The sequence below is a fragment of the Papio anubis genome, chromosome X, assembly GCF_008728515.1.
Source record: "Papio anubis isolate 15944 chromosome X, Panubis1.0, whole genome shotgun sequence".
Classification (NCBI taxonomy): Eukaryota; Metazoa; Chordata; class Mammalia; order Primates; family Cercopithecidae; genus Papio; species Papio anubis.
Genome location: NC_044996.1, coordinates 19,336,171 through 19,354,074, shown reverse-complemented (window position 1 = coordinate 19,354,074; position 17,904 = coordinate 19,336,171). Strand labels below are relative to the sequence as shown.

The 17,904-nt window shown below is 43.7% G+C and overlaps 1 protein-coding gene and 1 long non-coding RNA gene across 6 annotated transcripts in view; one reads left to right on the top strand and one right to left on the bottom strand.

Annotated features, from left to right (window-relative positions):
• Positions 1 to 80: 80 nt before the first annotated feature.
• ZNF75D (zinc finger protein 75D) overlaps positions 81 to 17,904 on the top strand; it is a 44,005-nt gene continuing 26,181 nt past the window's right edge. For 3 of the 4 annotated variants that reach the window (XM_021932717.2, XM_017954406.3, XM_003918315.5), the window contains exon 1: positions 81 to 2,916. The gene's annotated coding sequence lies outside the window, so the exon portion shown is untranslated. The remainder of the gene's footprint in view (positions 2,917 to 17,904) is intronic. The other variant, XM_009198313.2, reaches the window with a different exon arrangement.
• LOC108583905 lies at positions 16,233 to 17,251 on the bottom strand. Of its 2 annotated transcripts, none has more exons than XR_004180851.1 (3): positions 17,167 to 17,251; positions 16,888 to 16,965; positions 16,233 to 16,315 (listed from the first exon to the last, which is right to left on the bottom strand). It is a non-coding gene; the product is annotated as an uncharacterized LOC108583905 (long non-coding RNA). The 2 variants fall into 2 exon arrangements; XR_004180850.1 differs by having other exon boundaries at positions 17,171 to 17,206.

Genomic DNA, 17,904 nt, shown 5'->3' with positions numbered 1-17,904 from the left:
GGGAGGGGCTGGGACTCTTCCTGGCTTCGACCAGCCTCAAGCTGTTTTGGAAGGGCTCCCGTTTCCTGTTTAAGCGCTTCTTAGTCCCAGGGTGTTGGGTGGGGTGAACCCCGGGTCGTGATCCAAATGCGCGCTTCTGCTCCTTGAGCCTTGGAGTAACTGGAGCGGGTGGGGACCACCTTTAAATCTGTTATGACACGGTCAGTGATTCTTAAACCTGGCTGTGTGGGGAGAATTTGTAGGGAGAGCTTGTTAAAAAGTCGTGTTTCGGGGCTCCACCCGCTACCCCGATGCATTGAATCTCACAGGAACCCGGGGATTCGCATTTTAATAAACTATTCTGGAGATTTTGACTCCGGTCGTCAGCCTGCAGTTCACAGTGGCTTTGGATTTGCTTTTTAGTATCCCCCATCTTCAAGACCTAAGCTTCGATCTCGCGACCCCGCCCATTACCCTCTGCCTTCGATAGCCACAGAAGTCTCTGGGGTCTTAAGGTTTGCCTGCTGGCCCCGCCTCTTGTCTTTCAATTGGTCCCTCGCTGGTCCCGTCCTGGAGCCAAATTTTCTTTTCTGATTGGTCAGCTGCGAGTTGTGGCGAGACCTGATCCAATGGCCGCCTGAAGCAATGGTGTCGTTCGTGAAACGCAGCCCTATCGTTGGTCCTAAGCTGACAAATTGGTCTGTGGACGCCAAACTTCAGTGCTAGGACTTTCTGCGTGTGGACAGGGGGCCTGGTCCTGCGTGGGTCCAAGACAGACAGCAGAAAGCTGCCTGCTTTTGTGCCTCCCGGAGGCCCTGGTGGAAGCGAAACGGGGGCAGGAGCTGCACTGTCCCAAGCCCAGTGAGGCGAAGCTACCGGAGACAGCTCCGCCGGGTCCAAAGTTGGGCTTACCGGCTGGAACTTGAAACCCGGGCATGTCGGACTCCTGCTGAAGCCATCATTCCTCTCTCCTGGCCCTGGGCGCCTTCGCCGGCGGGGACAACTGGTTTCGGGGCCAAGGTGGTCTGGGAGCCTGACGGTGACTTCTGGCCTGGGTTCCCACTAGCGGAAAGGGTTCCCCTCCCGTGAGAGGGAAACTATGGAAGTTCCTACGCCTGGAGCCAGAACTCCTGCTGCTACCGCCCGACTCAAGGTTTAGTCTGGCGGCCTCCCACCTGTGCTTCTGAGGGTTCTGCTTCCAAGAGGCTGCTGGTGCCCGGGACACCCGCAGGCTGCTCTTAGAGTTTCGCCATGGGTGACTTCGGCCTGAGATGCGCTCCATGGAGCAGATTCTGGAGTTGCTGGTGCTGGAACAGTTCCTGACTATCCTGTCCCAGGACATCCACAGCAGGGTGCAGAAGCTGCAACAGGCGAGCTGTGAAGAAGCTGTAACTCTTTTAAAGTATATGTATGACTTTTAAAAGATAGAGCTTGTGAAAGTGAGGGAATAGGTGAGTGAGAAAGGTTTTATCTGCCATCTTCCTCAAGGAGGCCCAGCCTCCCCTTTATTCACAGGGTTCTGGGTCTGGTGGGTCCAGAGGACTGAGATATCTCGCTGTCTTAGTTCCCCATTCAGATTTTCTTGATTGCCCTCAGTAGACCTTACACGGGCCAGTGATTTTTTTTTTTTTTTTTTTTTAATAGTCTTCTCTGGAACATTCATCCTCCAGATTTCCCCCCAGTGCAGTGAAGAGTGACCTATTGCTTTTGGTTTCCACAGGGAGGCAGTGTCGCTGTCATAGTGTCAGCTCTGGAGGTAGATCAAAGGGGGCTTTCAACTCCTGGCTCTGCTCCCTACTAGCTGTGCGACTTTGGGCAAGTGACTCTTGCTTGGCTGGGCTTCACTTTCTGCATTGGGCAAATGCAGAAAGGGTAATAGACCCTTCTGGGGTTGTTTGGAGGATTAAAGGGAGAGCAGTATGTCCGTGGTAATCGCACGGCTGGCACACAGCTAGTGCTTGAAACTGTGAGCTGCTGTTAGGTTAGGGGCAGCAGTCTGGTCTCTGCAGAGATGGGTCTCAGTTAATTGTGAACTTAGACAGTTTGGCACTGAGGCTTTGGGGTCACTGTCCCAGGGGCACCCAAGTAAGCTTGTCTAAATGAGAGGAACAGGAGCATCAGGAGAAGGTGGGGGAGGGACCGAAGACCTATGGGGAACATGTGTTTACTGAAATGGGCTTTCTCCCCACACCCTCCACACAAGCACATACACACATTAACTCAGGGTCATGGCATCATAAAAACCTTGAGTTTAAACCATCCCTTTCTCTTGTTGGGTCCAAAGGGACAGACTGTGGTTTTCTGTTGAAGGTTTACCCTCAGATTCCTGTCATAATTTTTCTTTTCTATTGAGCCCTGTCATGATGATAAGCAATGGCAGGTTAGTTCCTAGATCATACATCATAGACCTAGCACAGAAGTGTTTTCAGAAGAGCCTTTTCCTTACAAAACAGCATGAAAGTCATGGAGCCAGTGGATACTGAGATTTCAAACTGGAGCCAGTGGATACTTAGAGGAGCCCTGTGGTGTAGAGTAGTTGCTACTTCTTGTTCACTAGGTCTAATTAGCATGTCATCAATGTAATTGACTAGTGTGTTGTCTTGTAGAAAAGGTGATCACGATTCCTGTGAGCTAAACTATGATGTAGGGCTGGAAAATTGATGTACAATATGCCTGAGGTAGGATGGTGAGGGTGTATTCCAGGTCTTGCCAGCTGAAAGCAAATTGCTTCTGGTGGTCTTTACTAACAGTTATTGAGAAAAAAAAGTATTTTCAAGGTCAAGAGGTGCATACTAGGTTCCAGGGAATGTGTTAATTTGCTTAAGAAATGAAACCACATCTGGAACAGCACTGCAATTGGAGTCATCACCTGGCTTAGTTTACAATGACCCACTACCGTCTTCCAAGATCCATCTGGCTTCTGCATAGGCCAAACAGGTGAGTTAAATGGGGATATCTGCATATTCGAAGTCACTGATGGTATTACTGATCTCTTGCAATCTCTCCAGGAGTGTGATACTGCTCTTGGTTTGCTATTTTCCTAGGTAAAGACAGTTCTAGTGGCTTCCACTTGGGTTTTCCTACCACATGAGTCCTCACTCCACAGATCGGGGAAATAGTATGAGGATTCTGTCAGTTGCTGAGTATTGTTCTTCCAATTATACATTCTGGAACTGGGGAAATAACCATAGGATAAGTTTAGAGACCCAGAGGACGCATTGTGAGACAGATCTGAACTAAAACTCCATTAATCACCTGACCACCATAAACTATTAACTCTGACAAGTGAACTGCAGTGACATTTTGAGGCTTTTGGAATCACTGCTAGTTCAGAAGCAATATACAGTAATCCCTGAAAAATTTGATTATTTCATTTTCCCTACTGCACATTGACCCCTAAAGCCATAGATCTCTTTGGGGAAAGCTCCAGAAAATTAGCGGTATATATTTTTGGCAGTGTACTGTAGTGGAGTCCTTCTTTATTCATAGTGTTCTGGGTCTGTAAATTGGCTCAAATCTGGGAATTGATCGAAGGGCTAGGACTATTTTGGTGATTCAGGTTAGACTTCTGTGCATTCAATCTAGAATTCATCCACTTATATATATCAAGTAAGAATTTAGTAGACTGCCCATCTATTTCTCTTCACGGGACACCATGATCAACTAATCAATGCCATATGTCTCTGTGAGTCAGACTATTCTTATTGCTGCATTGAATCTGCTGCCCATTACAGTAACTATGCACACTTTGTCTTTGTCAATTAAGTGCCCCCACTTGGCCCTTGCCACCCCAAAATCCAGCTATCCTCATTGCATTTAATTATACTGGTTCAGTGGCAGTAGTTTCCACTAGAATTTCTGACCTATAAACAAGAGCGATTACAAAGCTTTTTGGGGTTGCAGGGGCTCCCCTCACAAATCTGTTTCTCACAGTCATGAGACGTATGTTTTTTGGATCCTCCAGCGTGGGTAAGCAGATCTTATATGATAAATCCACTTTAACATTTCATGGGCTGGGCGCAGTGACTCACGCCTGTACTCCTGGGCAGAACAAGTAGAATCCAGTGACACACCTCCCCCATAAACACACACTCACAGAGTCCCAGGAGACTGTGCCTTCTCTAAGTTTTGTGTTCCTAGCAATATCAAGGTACTTGTTCTTCTGAATTCACTTATAATTTCTATTCTCTATTAGTCTCTTTAGACCCTTCCTCAAAGATGAAAATTTCAGGGGCACTGGCATCAACAGTCTAGCTTATCAGCTGTCACAGGCTTAAAAAATTCAGGAAGGAGGGTCTTTGTGCTCAGAGATTATCATTAAGCATTACTACTTATAATTTTGGGAATTTGGAGTCAAGGAATATATCCAAAATGGGGGGATTGTCTAAAAAAATTAAGATGCATTGATTTGATGAACTATTATATAGAGATTAAAAATGATGCCCATAAAATATGACCAAAAGCTAATCATTGCATTGTGGTGGAGGGTGTACAGGTGTTTACTGAGCAATGTTTCCAACTTTTCCATACGTAGGAAAATCCTCATGGAAAAAAGCTTGGGAAAGTCTGGAAAACATAAAACAAGACCTAAATATGACATAATTTCTACATTGAATTACACATGAGAAGAAAGAATAACGCTTAAGTTTGTTTTCATGTATCAAGTACATAAAGTGAATCACAACTATAAAAGCATTTGCACTAATTCTGAATTTGTCTCCCTTCATTGGGACCATCTCCACATTCTTCCTATCACTGTTTAAGTACTGTGGTGCCCAAAGTTGTTCACAGCTCTTTCAGTGACTGCTATATATGGAGAGAAGTTCAGAGTACAATTTCTTAGAGCTAAACTTGTGTTTAAGTATACATTTGCTGAACTTCAGATCTTTCGGAGAGATATAGGTGCTGTTATCTGACCCCTAGGAGGGAGTAGGGGCTCTTCTAGAGCTGAGCAAGGTGGAGTGAGGGAGGGGGCTGGCCACAGGGTTAATATGTACTGTCAGGCAGGCTGTACACGGCACAACTCCAGGATATATTGCATGTGAATGAATCTACTTTAATTGCAGAGTGCACAATATGTGTAAATGCATGCAGTGACCCTGGAGGGAGGCTTGGGAAAGAAGTAGGGAGTATTGAGACAGGAACCATGAAAGATTGGGAATCCTGGAGTATAATGGCATGCTGCCCCACATCCTACTGGTAGCTCTAGGAGTGAGACCTGCCCTCAGTGCCCCACACCAACAAGAAGCGGCAACAGGAGTTCAAAAACGACAGCCTGGCATTTAGGAAAGAGAGGTCTTGCCACAGTGCTGTCAGATTCCCTATGGGTCATTTGTAGCATGAATGAGTTCCAGCTGCAGGCCCAGAAAGAGACTCCATAGAGGCACTGAGAAGACTGGTCAGCAAGACAAGGACCAGGACTTGGAAGAGAATAGTTCAGAGTATATAGCTGTCCTAACTGGAGGCCATGATGGAAACCATCAATACCAGCATCTGTGTGCCAAAGGCCAGGAAGAGTCAGTCTTATCTGTCGAAGATAGAGGGGAAAATGGCAAACACTCAAAGACCAAGGGAGACGGGAGAGCAAAAGGGACAGGCCCATCCTCCTTGCTGCAATCATCTGTAGCCAGATAATTTCTTGGGGAGGAAGATGAAGGGAAGAAGAGTGAGAGGCAGAAGAGGAGTTGAAGGAGAAGGAAGTGAGGACTGGGTAGGGAGAGAGGAGAGAAGGAGGAGGAGGACAAGAAGGAGAAAAGGAGGAGAAGTAGAGGAGGAAGAATAGCAGGAGGGAGGTGAAGAGAAGGGGGCATGAGGAGGGGATGAAGGAAGAGGAAAAGGGGGAAGGATAAGGAGGGAGAGTAGGGAAGGGCACATGAGAGGATAGGGCAGCCTTCATAAGGATATTGAACTTTAAATCTACACAACTGAAGTCAAGAACAAAATAAGCAATTAATTGCCCAAAAGTGATTATATTTTAAATCAGAAGGAATTGAGTCACCTTAAGTGGCAAGGTTTGGTTGAGAGTTTATGAGCACATTGAGATGAGTTATAAAGAGAGTCACATTTCTGATCAGCTCAGTTGTTACGTCAAATTACAGATCTACTAGGAAGTGTCAACATCTGCAGAGTTTCCAAGTGTTGCCAAAATGCTTACATGTACATTAGGAAATTTCTCTAGACGAACTTCATGAAACAGCAGTTTTACAACACCTTATCAGCTATTATATGGATGAAAGTTCTCCATGCTAAAACAAAATTGAGAAAACCTGAGTTAAAGAAAAGAAATATGTACTTGTAATTGCATGCTTTCTTGGAATCTTTGGTACTGATGGGTACCATCTGCTTCCATCCTCTGACACCCCCTCAGGTGTACAGTGCCCTCAAGCTGCCCCAGCTGTCTAGAGTCCTCTCTACCCCGCATTGCAGTGACAATTCTGAGCCTACCTGTCTTGTGCAGAAACCAGGAGACAGAAGAGAGTGAAGAACAGGAAGGGGAAGGAATGTTCTCTGAGAGAGGAACAGTTCTGTTGAGCACACCTTTCCACAGATGCACCCACCCCCCAACTGGAATAACTGTTGCTTCCTCCTCTGTTCATTGTGTCTCTGATCCCTCCCCGTCCTGCGAGCTCTGGCTCCAGCTGCATCAGTGACCTTCCTCCTCCTTGCATCTCATCCCTCTCTCACATGACAGTAGATCTTCTACCTCTCAGAGCTTCTCAACCCCCAAAATCCTTAAATTGCATCATCTTTCCTCTCTGCTTACCTCGCACACCAAATTGACATGAGACAACACCCTGTCCTTGCTCCCTCTCCTTCCTGACCCCTCCCTGCCTCCTTTGCCCTGAGTCTAGAACTGACGCTCTAGACTCCTACTGGCCTGCTTTCCAATGACATAAGGGAACGTCTCGGTAGTGAACACCACTTCCTCTTAGCAGTTCTCCTTTACATCTCACCCCTCAGAAGCATTTGATGAGTGCTTGGAATTCTCTTTGCATTTAGGGTTCCAATATTTACCTCCTCTGACACCATTTACCTAATGCACTCCTCCATTCCTGCCACCTACATGTGGGTGTCTTCAAGACTCTGTCCTGAGCAAAATGAAGGTACAATTGAAAGTTTTCACGTGACTCCAGTTTTATAACAGGATAAATGGGTAGGTATGTAGAGAACTGAGTAGAAGGAAATATATAAAAATGTTTACAAATATTTTAAAAAGTAAAAAATGAATAAAAGTAAAAATTTGAGTTGTTCTCTCTGGATGATTGACATTATGGCAGTATAGTTCACCTTTTATTCTCTGCTTTGTGCCATATGAATCTAAAAGTCTCTGCAGTAAGAAACCAGCTTTGTAATCAGAAAGAATGCACTTATTTTCAAATAAGATTAAAAACACAGGTTACAAAAACAAAGTAATAACATTAGTGGAATGACTGTAAGTTGAGAGAGAAAAATTATATACATTGTGTGTGTGTATGTGTGTGTATACAAAGTAAGGACAAGATGAAAATAAAAAAATATGAAAAGCATTTTGTTTAGATGGCAAGAAAAAAGTTAGTTTTCCTTATCTTCATTTTCAACATACCTTTAATGAATATCTGTTCACCTGCCCCCACATGCAGATAAGTTCCATGTCATTCTAGGTGCTGTAGGGTTAAGGGCACACAGGCTACAGATAACACACACCTAGTTCCAATCATGCCTCTGCAACTTACTAGCTGTGTGTCCTTGGGAAAGAACTTAAAGGACTTCTTTGCAGGTATCTGAGTAGTGGAAGTCCCTAAAAACTTAATGACATTGGCCAATGATTGAATGTAAAGCACAGAAATCACACCATTTTCGTAGATTATGAGTTCAACTCAGAGGACTGAATTGAATTATGAACTATCAGTGTGGAATGCCTGCAGGGAGATATTTTAAGTAATTTCTGTGCATCTGTGTGTTTATGCCTGTGTGTGTGTGTGCGCGCATGCACGCACATGCGCTTGCTTTGTCCATGCCCTGATTGAGTACCATCCCTATCATTTAATTTTTTTATTTATTGTTTATTTATTTATTTTTAGATGGGTTCTTGCTATGTTGCCCAGACTGGACTAGAACTCCTGTGCTCAAACAGTCCTCCTACTTCAACCTCCCGAGTAGTTGGGATTACCTTGCTTGGCTAATTTTTAAATTTTTTGTAGACATGGGATCTCACTATGTTGCCCAAGGTGGTCTAGAACTCCTGGCCTTAAGTAATCCTCTGACCTCGGCCTCCCAAAGCTCTGGGATTATAGAGGTGAGCCACCATGCCTGACCTTGTTGAAGCCTTTTAATAAACCCAAGGGTGAGCACACTGACCAAAGTGAGAATTCACTAGTGGGAGAGCTACTAATGAAAGAGACATCCAGTGTGCATCAGGCTGTTAGCAGGATTGGAAGAACACATTTTTCTCTAAGTTCTCCTGTCCAGACTGTTGATTACTTTTCTTATATTACATGCAGCATCTAAAAGACCTCAAAACTTTATCAGCAATTCCATGATTAGGTATATACCCAACAGAAATACATATTTACCAGAACACACATACAGGGACATTCATACCTGCCTTATTTGTAAAATCTAAAACTGGAAACACCCAAATGAGCATCAACATTAGAATGATTAAGTCCACTGTGCTCTATTTGTACAATAAAATCCTATATAGCAACAAAATTGAATGAACTAAACTTCATGCAAGAATGTGAATGACTCTCACAAACCTGATTTTGAATAAAGAGTTCAGACCAAAAGAAATATCTCTGTATGAGTCCATTTAAATAAACATTAGAAACTAGTGAAACTAGATTATAATGTTCAAAGTTACGATAGTAGTTCACTACCACTGGGAAGGAAGGAGGGAAAAATAAATGAGGAAAAAGAACGAGGAGTTTCTGGGGGTGATGGTAATGTTCTTTTTCTTGGCATTGTCAAAGGCTGAGGTGAGCTGCTAGGTGTCAGAGTACCTGTCAGGACAACAAGTCAAGATGAAAGTAACAGTCAAGCCTTTAATCACTCACTGTGATAGTATAAGCAAGAGGCTAAACCAGAGAAAGTGCCAACTCCATCCTGTTCCTTTTTCCCCCATGGAATAGCACTGACTCAAGGGTCAGGTGGATCAGCACAGGCATGAAGAATAGTCTCACTGTCAAGGGATCCCTGAACAAAGGTTCCTGTGGTTTTATGGACCTGGGAATAAGGAGAGGGGAAGGCCTGGAGTGAAAAAGTTCTGAGTACTGAGTCCACATAGAGAAAGGTGTCTTGAAGATTTCTTTCCCTCTCCCCATAAGGAAGTTCAGGCAGAGGCGCCAGGGCTAAAGGCCCCAGATAAGTGGGCTAGGAATAGGGCTAGGGCTAGGAATGCAGATATAGGTAAGAGGATATCTTCTCTGGCCACATGCTCCCTCACAACTGTGGTCTTGGGGGTAAATGTGAGGTTAAAAAGAAAGTATTTCAGGCACTGGATTCCCTGGCACTAAGAAGAAATAGTATTAGCGAGCATGCACATGTATAAATACACATGACACACTGGGTGATGATCAGAGACCCTGTACCGTAATCATGGAGCTGTGTGTTATGATCATCTCCCAGAGCACAGGCCCCTCCATACACAGCAGGGAGCCCCTTCATCTTTTTTCCTTCAAGGTGGCACTAGCTCGAAGTAGAGTGAGAGAGAGTAGGGCAACCCATAGAAAAGATGGAGGGAGAGGGGGTCCACCCCTTCTTGGTTTCTTTTTTTTTTTTTTTTTTGAGACGGAGTCTCGCTCTGTCGCCCAGGCTGGAGTGCAGTGGCCGGATCTCAGCTCACTGCAAGCTCCGCCTCCCGGGTTCCCGCCATTCTCCTGCCTCAGCCTCCCGAGTAGCTGGGACTACAGGCGCCGCCACCTCGCCCGGCTAATTTTTTGTGTTTTTAGTAGAGACGGGGTTTCGCCATGTTAGCCAGGATGGTCTCGATCTCCTGATCTTGTGATCCGCCCGTCTCGGCCTCCCAAAGTGCTGGGATTACAGGCTTGAGCCACCGCGCCCGGCCCCCTTCTTGGTTTCATTCCCACTTCTTGTTCTGTTCCTTTCCCTACCCCTAGAAGGCCGAGCAGGGGTGGGCATTGTGCTGCTTTCTTTGAGAGCCTTTGGGAATGATCAAGGATCTCCCTGGATATTTGGCATTGGTTCTCCAGGTACTGGACAACAGATGTTGGTCAGGCTCTACAGGTGAACTTATCAGACTAGGACTGTGAGCCCCTAGACAAACCAAAGGAAACCAGAGGCCAGGAGGCATCCTAAGGCTGATGAGCGTGGACATGATTGGTCCTGTGGAGCAGGCCGAGGGAAGGGTCACTCTCTCCCCCAACCTGGCCTGGGGGAATGGCATCATAGGTTGCTTGGGGTAGAAAGTGACCCCTCCCACTATTATACCAAAAAATCATTTACAGATTTTCTCTTTTCCTTCCCGCCAAAATAGCAATCGGGTGGTTTTTCACATTAAAGTCTTCAAGACAATATGCCTCTCCCATGGAACATATCCGTGGTTCCAATAAATTGGAAACTGACATTGACCAATTGTTTCCTGTCCATTTTAAGCTGTTGAGGTTGCAAAACTGATAGATGAGAAGGGGTGCTGAATAAGTAAGTGAACTGAATTATTAAGGAGGAATTTCAGTTTGCTGCTTCATAGAGATGAAAAGATGATTATTTCTGGAACTGAGGGAATTCACGGGGGTACCTCCTAGCACTCCTGTGTCCAGTTCTGATGTTCGTTGTAAAAATGCTACAATTCCATAATTATATCACCTCTAAGGACTGAGATTTTTTAGACTGACATTTTTTTGGGGGGAATTAAAACTTTGGTTGCCCCACCAGGTAAAGATCCACCAATATTTTGAGATTTTGGCAGAAGTTGTTTTGCAGGAAGGTAGGTTCTGGGGAAGATCTGTTCTTTGTCCATCCCATGATATTGTATAGGAAAATGTCTCATCAGCATTAAGGTTACAATTTACAATTTAGATTTCAAGTGGGATTATGATAAAAAGTGACCTCACTTTATGATAATATAAGGGCTAATGGGACTTTGTGTGATACCCTGTGCTAGGCAAAGGGTTCCTTCATCTGCTCAAAGCAATAGTGGGTGCTGGTTTTGGGAAAAGTGGTGGATTATTTTTTGTTATTCTCAGTTTGTTTAATCAGATATATCCTACTTCCTTCTCTATACTGCTCTGTTCCCCAGATACTTGACACATAAAGGCTATATCACCTGGCCTTTCTTGCCCTCTGACTAGTGGGCCAATGAGAGGCAGCAGGCATATGGATTTGGCCAATAAGAGGCAGCAGGCAGAAATTGAGGTGTGAAAGGTGAGAGTATTTCCATGACACAGAATAAAACACTCCAATCAGCCTCCAGTCCTGAGGTTCACCTGCACAAGAATTTCTCTGTTAGGGTTACACATAACCTCCTCTAAGATCTCTTAAGAATATTCTTCTTAGGAGAATTGCAGCCAAATTTTCTCTTTCTCTCTCTCTCTCTGCCTCTCTCTCTCTGCCTCTCTCTCTCTCTCTACCTCTCTCTGCCTCTCTCTCTCTCTGCCAGTCACTCCTTTTTTGGATTTTTTACTTGTGATTCTGACTTCTGGAGCAACAAATCGAGCCCTCCCAGTGAACACTTAGAGACTTAATTTCCCCAGTGAGTTTGAGGTGAAGGGTACTTTCCTTCTGTGAACTTTGCATACTATACAACCTCCGTGAAGTGGGGCTTCTCTGGTCTCCAGCCTACCTAGATTCTCCCATGTGCGTACATACCCTCACGTGGATGAGTAGTCAGAGTTCATTCCACTGTTCGTGATTACCTTATTTACCAATTCTCTGTGGATGGACAGGTAACTGCCTGTGAGATGATGAGTAGCTGATCAATTTTTCTAGGAAGTCAGCCAAGTCTGAGACTAGATAGAGTACCAATTGAATATCCTGCTACACTAGTTTGCATCTTTACTATCTTTGTGTGTAACAAACTTGTCTTACTTAGTCCAATTGGGCTGCTATAACAAAACACCATAAACTGGGTAACATAATAAAAAGAAAGTCTATTGCTCCCAGTTCTGGAGGCTGGGAAGTCCAAGATCAAGATGCCAGCAGAATCAATACCTGGAGAGGGCTCACATCCTGGTTTATACAACAGCGTCGCCTCACATGGCATAAGGGGTGAATGAGCTCCTTTGGGCCTATTTTATTAAGGCACTAATCCTATTCATGAGGGCTCCACCCTTAAGATCCAATCATCTCCAAAAGACCCCACCTCCTAATACTATCACCTTAGGATTTCAACATATGAAGTGGAGGGGTGGGGAACAAGCCTTCAGAGCATAGCATAAGCACTACTGGACACTTCTATACTACTTGTTTTCTCACTCAATATGATGGTGAGATTTATCCATGTGTAACTATGCATCCTAATTTCTGTCTCTTCAGTTGTGTGGCCATGGGGTACAGGAGGTTGGCTATTATAGGCCCCTGCTCCTGTGGGTTTGACTCCTTCTTGGCCTACCTGCTGCTCTTTCAGTCTCCATTCCCCACCTTTTCTCCACATCGCAGCCACTGTTTGATGCTGGACTGCAGGTAAATAGTCACCAATGTAGGAGTGTCCAGGCAGTGTTCCCACCAATAGTGCACCCAGGAGGCCCTTGTACCTGGTAGTCTCTAACCCCTCCCCCTTTTATCCCACAGCCAGGGGCATCCTCTGAAGAGAGGTTGGTGGCTATTTTTTTGCAATATTGAATCAAAGCAGGGACAGAGAAGGTGACAGGGACAGAGAGGAGGGTGAAAAGGACATAGAGGGGTTAAATTTTCTACCTAACATAAATCTGGAAGAAACCTGGCTAAGGGGAGAGACAGTAACAGCCCCTTAGATGTAGGTGGAGATGGAGAGACAGGAAGAAGCCTTGAGGAATGCTGGACAGGTTGTGAGGACCCAGAGAATTTGGGAGGAGAGGAAGAGGGGACAGAAGGACTGCTTGCAGGCTTATTTTGCAGCTCACATGAAACGACAAGAGAAATGCTTGGAATCTGTGATGGCTTTAATAGTTGACCTTATGTTAATTTCATCTTACTCCTAACTTAAGCTTGACCGTATCCACCATGACTCTGACCTCTTTGCAATCCCTGTTCCCTCTTTAGCTTGAGCTCTCACTTCTCAGTGACCAACTGCCTACATAATTCTCATTTCCCTTGTCTCAGAGTGAATACCTGTATTTCCCACTCCTTTAGCTTTTTTTTTTTTCCTGGAAGCCATGTCACAGTCTTTTTATCCTCTGGGCTAGTTCCACTTCAGTCAAATGAATTCTCTTCAATTGGCTGTGGCCTAAACAGATTTATTTCACATGGCACAAATAAATGCACCTGGGGATTCTACTTCTTTGGGGACAATGAGAAGAACAATTCCTTTTAGAAGGATCTGAAAGTATGCTGTTCTCAATATTAAAATGCCTTGTGCTGTAATTTTTTAATATTAAATAGAACCAAAAATCCACAATGCTGTAGTTTCTAAATGGTACTCTCATGAGCATCAGAATAAAAAGATATTCTAAACCTCCCACCCAACTCATGGTTCATTATTCTCAAATATCTTTTCATCTGGATAAGCAGGTTTTAGAGGAGAACTGGATGGATGTCTCTTCGAAATGGTTATGGAAAAGAGTCTTGGGTCCTTGCATGGCCTGGTACTAGCCTAACTACTCCCTTGCTTTGAAAAAAAAAAAAGATTTATGGTAGAAGAAATGTGATCTGCAGCATGACCTGTATCTCCCCTGTGTCTGAGTGCTCCTGCATAGAATATTTAGAATGAATAGAATCCCCTGTCCAGTGTAACTCAAGAAAGCCGTATCAGCATAAAAACATCAAACCAAAATAAATGAAAACACAGCTTCTATTTCAATAGCTGAAGCTAGGGAGGAATTTTATTCTAATACTTTTTTAAAAAAATTATTTTCCAAGATTCTGTGTAGGCATGTGCTTGTAAGTCACGCGAATTTTTTTGGCAAAGGCCAACTCCACCCTGGCGTTGCTCGTGTCAGCATCCACAATCACTTTGTCAGATCCAGATCATTTCTGTGCCTCCCCAGTTGTCTACTGAGTAAAAAACTCAGCACATTGTTGGGGGACATGTTGGACTTTAAGTATTCATCTGCCTTCCCCCTGATATTTGGTGCAGGTGTGCTGGGACTGACTTCAGAGAGTCCTTTGTCCATGACTGGTAGACTTCATGTTGCCTCAGAAAGACAGCACAACCAAGAAAGCCTGGTAAAAATTATGAAATCCAGATAACCAAGTGGACCCAGGGACCTCTTCCTCACTGTCCACTATCACATCCCTATCACATCACCCCCACACACCCACACCCACACAGACACACACTAACACACTGTGCTCCCAGCAGCAGTCACAAGAGATTGCTTTGGGCCATGATCTGATTTAAAATGCCAATGATATTATTTCTTTCATTCTGTCATACACATGAGTCTGTATCTAGAATCTGCTCTGTTTTATTGAGGCAATTTTCATTCCTGTTTTAATTTCTAAATCTATCATGTAGGTTTTCATATCTTGTAGGTCAAGCTCCCTATCAAGGTTATTCCCATATGTGTTCTTGTCCTTTTAATTGAATAATTAACTCATTTTGTTTCATGTCAAAATCATATGGAGGTTCATGACTGTGCTTGCACTGAATTCATGGATTAAAATGGTGGCAGAAATGATATAGTAATTAATTTTTCAAACTAGAAATAATGGTATAATAGTGTCAAACAGGAAACATATAAAAATGTTTCATGAATAATTCCCAGTATTTAAAAAAATCATATTCAGATATATCTGATGGCCAGTGTGAACTGGATATATTATTCCTATTATTTCATAATTTATTCTTAGAGGAGCGTACAATATCTTCTTTTATGTGTTTGCCTTTCTTTTGTCAACCAAGGAAATCACCCAATTTGACAAAAATGTAAGGTAGTCACAAGTTAATTTTTCTGAATTCCTATTGTTAATAGATTGTTATATCAATAATATGAAATAAAAAGCAGCCATTGAAAAAGATGATGGGGTTCTCTATTTAAAGGCATGAAAGCACTTTGGGAGGCCGAGACAGGTGGATAGCCTGGGCTCAGGCATTTGAGAACACCCTGGGAAAAATGGTGAAACCCCGTCTCTACTAAAATACAAGAAATTAGCTAGGCATGGTGACATGTGCCTGTAGTCCCAGCTACTCCGGAGGCTGAGGCATCACTTGAGCCTAAGAGGCGGCAGTTGCAGTAAGCCAAGATCATACCACTGCACTCCAGCTTGGGCTACAGAGTGAGACTCCATCTCAATAAATAATTTTTAAAAAGGCATGAAAAATATCTCTAAGAAGTGGTAATTGAAGAAAGAAACTTGCAAAACATTATGTATTTTATCATCTTATTTTTGTTTCTTCATGGAGCCATATATAAAAGTAAATGCAGAAAACAAGGTCTAGAAGAATTTACAGTATAGTGATGATGGAAGTTCTGGTATAGGAATGTAAGTTGGAGGAGTGTAACAAAGGAGTTGCGACTATCAGTTGTGTAAGTGTCATTTTTGAGTGTATTTCCACAAAAAAAAGCGTGAGAATATGTGTGCAAGCCAATTCTGTCAGTGATGTTTAAATGAAATAAGATTCTTCAGAGGTATAGATTTGAGACATGGACAGGCAACACTAAGGCAAGTTGACCTGCAGTCATTGTCTCACCTATATCTTCCAAAGGAATTATTACTAGCACTGGAACACAAGGAGCCTGGTCAGAGGGAAGTCATCCAAAACCAAAAACCCACACAAACATAGACAGTGAACCTGTCAATGGAGTTCAAGGAGAGAGAACAGATGTAGCCAGGGAAAAATTGTCAACCCTGTCTGTGACTTTAAGAGGTTCTCCTTGCAGAGGGAAAGTGAAGAGGTGAAGACATCTATTGTCTAGTCCCTTAGGCTCCCTTGCGCCCCCTGTTTTACCAGTAATACCGTAATGAGAAGAATAACAACGCCAGCAATACGAACATTACTCACCCTCCTCAGCTGAGCACTGTCTGCTTCCCAGGCACTTCTCTGAGGGCTTGACATGCAGAAACTCATCTAGCCTCATAACAGCTTGAGGTGGGTGCAACTGTCATTCCTATTTATCTAGGGCAGGAGACTGGCACAGGAAAATCATGGAATTGGCACAAGGTCACATAGCTAGTATGTGGCAGTACCAGGATGTGAACCCAATTAGTTTGGGTTCAGAGCCACAGCTTTCCACTTATTTCGGATGCCTCGTCTTGATCCCTGTGAAAGGCAAGCAAATGATTCTTGTCCCTCTCCAACTTGTTTGGAACACTAAACACAGCCTCAGGGTCTTTACATGGTTCTACCTGGGGTAGAAGAAAACCTGGAGAACTGAGCCTTTCCTGCCACTCAAACAACAGAGTTTGTGACTTGGGTCACAAATGTCCCACTTTCAGGCACTTGTACCTCAGTTTCCTCCCTTCTTATGTGAGACTGAGTGGGGAGCCAATGTTAACACAAACCACATCTACTCATAATAGTCATTTTAGTTCCTCAGGGAAACAGCACTATAAAAAACGCAAAGCTCTGCCCTCACCATTATCCCTCTGTCAGCCTGGAAAATTCATGTCCTACCTCTGGACAATATCCATATGGGTCACACTTTAATGGTAACAATATAGTTATTCTAGATCCGAGACTTGGAAGGGAATATGGCTTGAAACATATGAGTACTCTCAGTTAAATTTCTGCAATTAAACACCCCATTTACATGAGTTGTGTATTATAAAAGTGATAATTACAGTCATGACCAAAGCTGGATGTAGAGATTGAGGGAGAATAGGGAATACTACCTTGTACTGAGTTCTCTTGTAGCTTTCACTGGGTGATTGGCTTTTAAAGTCAGAATTGCTGATCTTTGCCCAGTGGACCTGTGGAAATGCAATGAATACTGTTAACAGATTGTGGTAACTCCTCCCACAGAAGTTACCAAAATATTTTAACAGTGTTCTTGGCCTGTTAACAGATTTTGCATGAGCCAGGGAATAGCTCTGAGGCCAAGATAACTTAGTGTCTAGGGAACAGATGTTACAAAGTAATATCTACCCCCTCTGCCAGCACCTCCCACTTACTCACTGTATTCAGCCCTGAACAAGGAGTAACCCTGGTGCTAGTGGCTAGTGTTTAGTTCTTGTCATTGCAAATGGTAACAAGGTTCTCAGCTGCATTGTGAGTCATCATGACTCCTGTTGGCACTCAACCAATCATGTCCTGGGACTCAGAGAAACAATGTAGGAGAAAGAGAAAGTTAATTTTTCCCTCTCCCTTCTTACCCTCTCTCCAAGACCAATTGTTACTCCTTCGGGAACTGTGGCTGCTCAGTGATCTGGGAGATAAAACATCTAGATACATCCAGATAATGTAGCATCTTTACTTGCCATCAACAAACTAATTGAACTCATGAACTTCAACCCTGCTGTATAATGGTAGGGTGGGGACTGTCATTTGTCCAAATTAGTAAAACATCATTACATACAGACATGGCTAAGAATGCAGGCTCAAGAGACAAGTGGTCTGATTTTTAATTCAAGCTCTGTGGGATTTTGGGCAAGTCTCTAAACCTCTGTGATCTTCAAGTTCCCCTTTTGTATGGTAAAGATAACAATAGTACCTTCATTCTTGGGAATTTCTGAGGATTATATGAGATGATATTACTAAAGCACTCAGAACAGTGGCTGGCGTGCACTGGCTCTGAGCACTCTCTGCATGCCAGCCACTGTTGAGTGCTTTAGTAATATCATCTCATTTAATCCTCCTCCCTTAGCATTTATCATGTGGTCATCTCAGCCAACCTCTCTGATTTAAGCAGT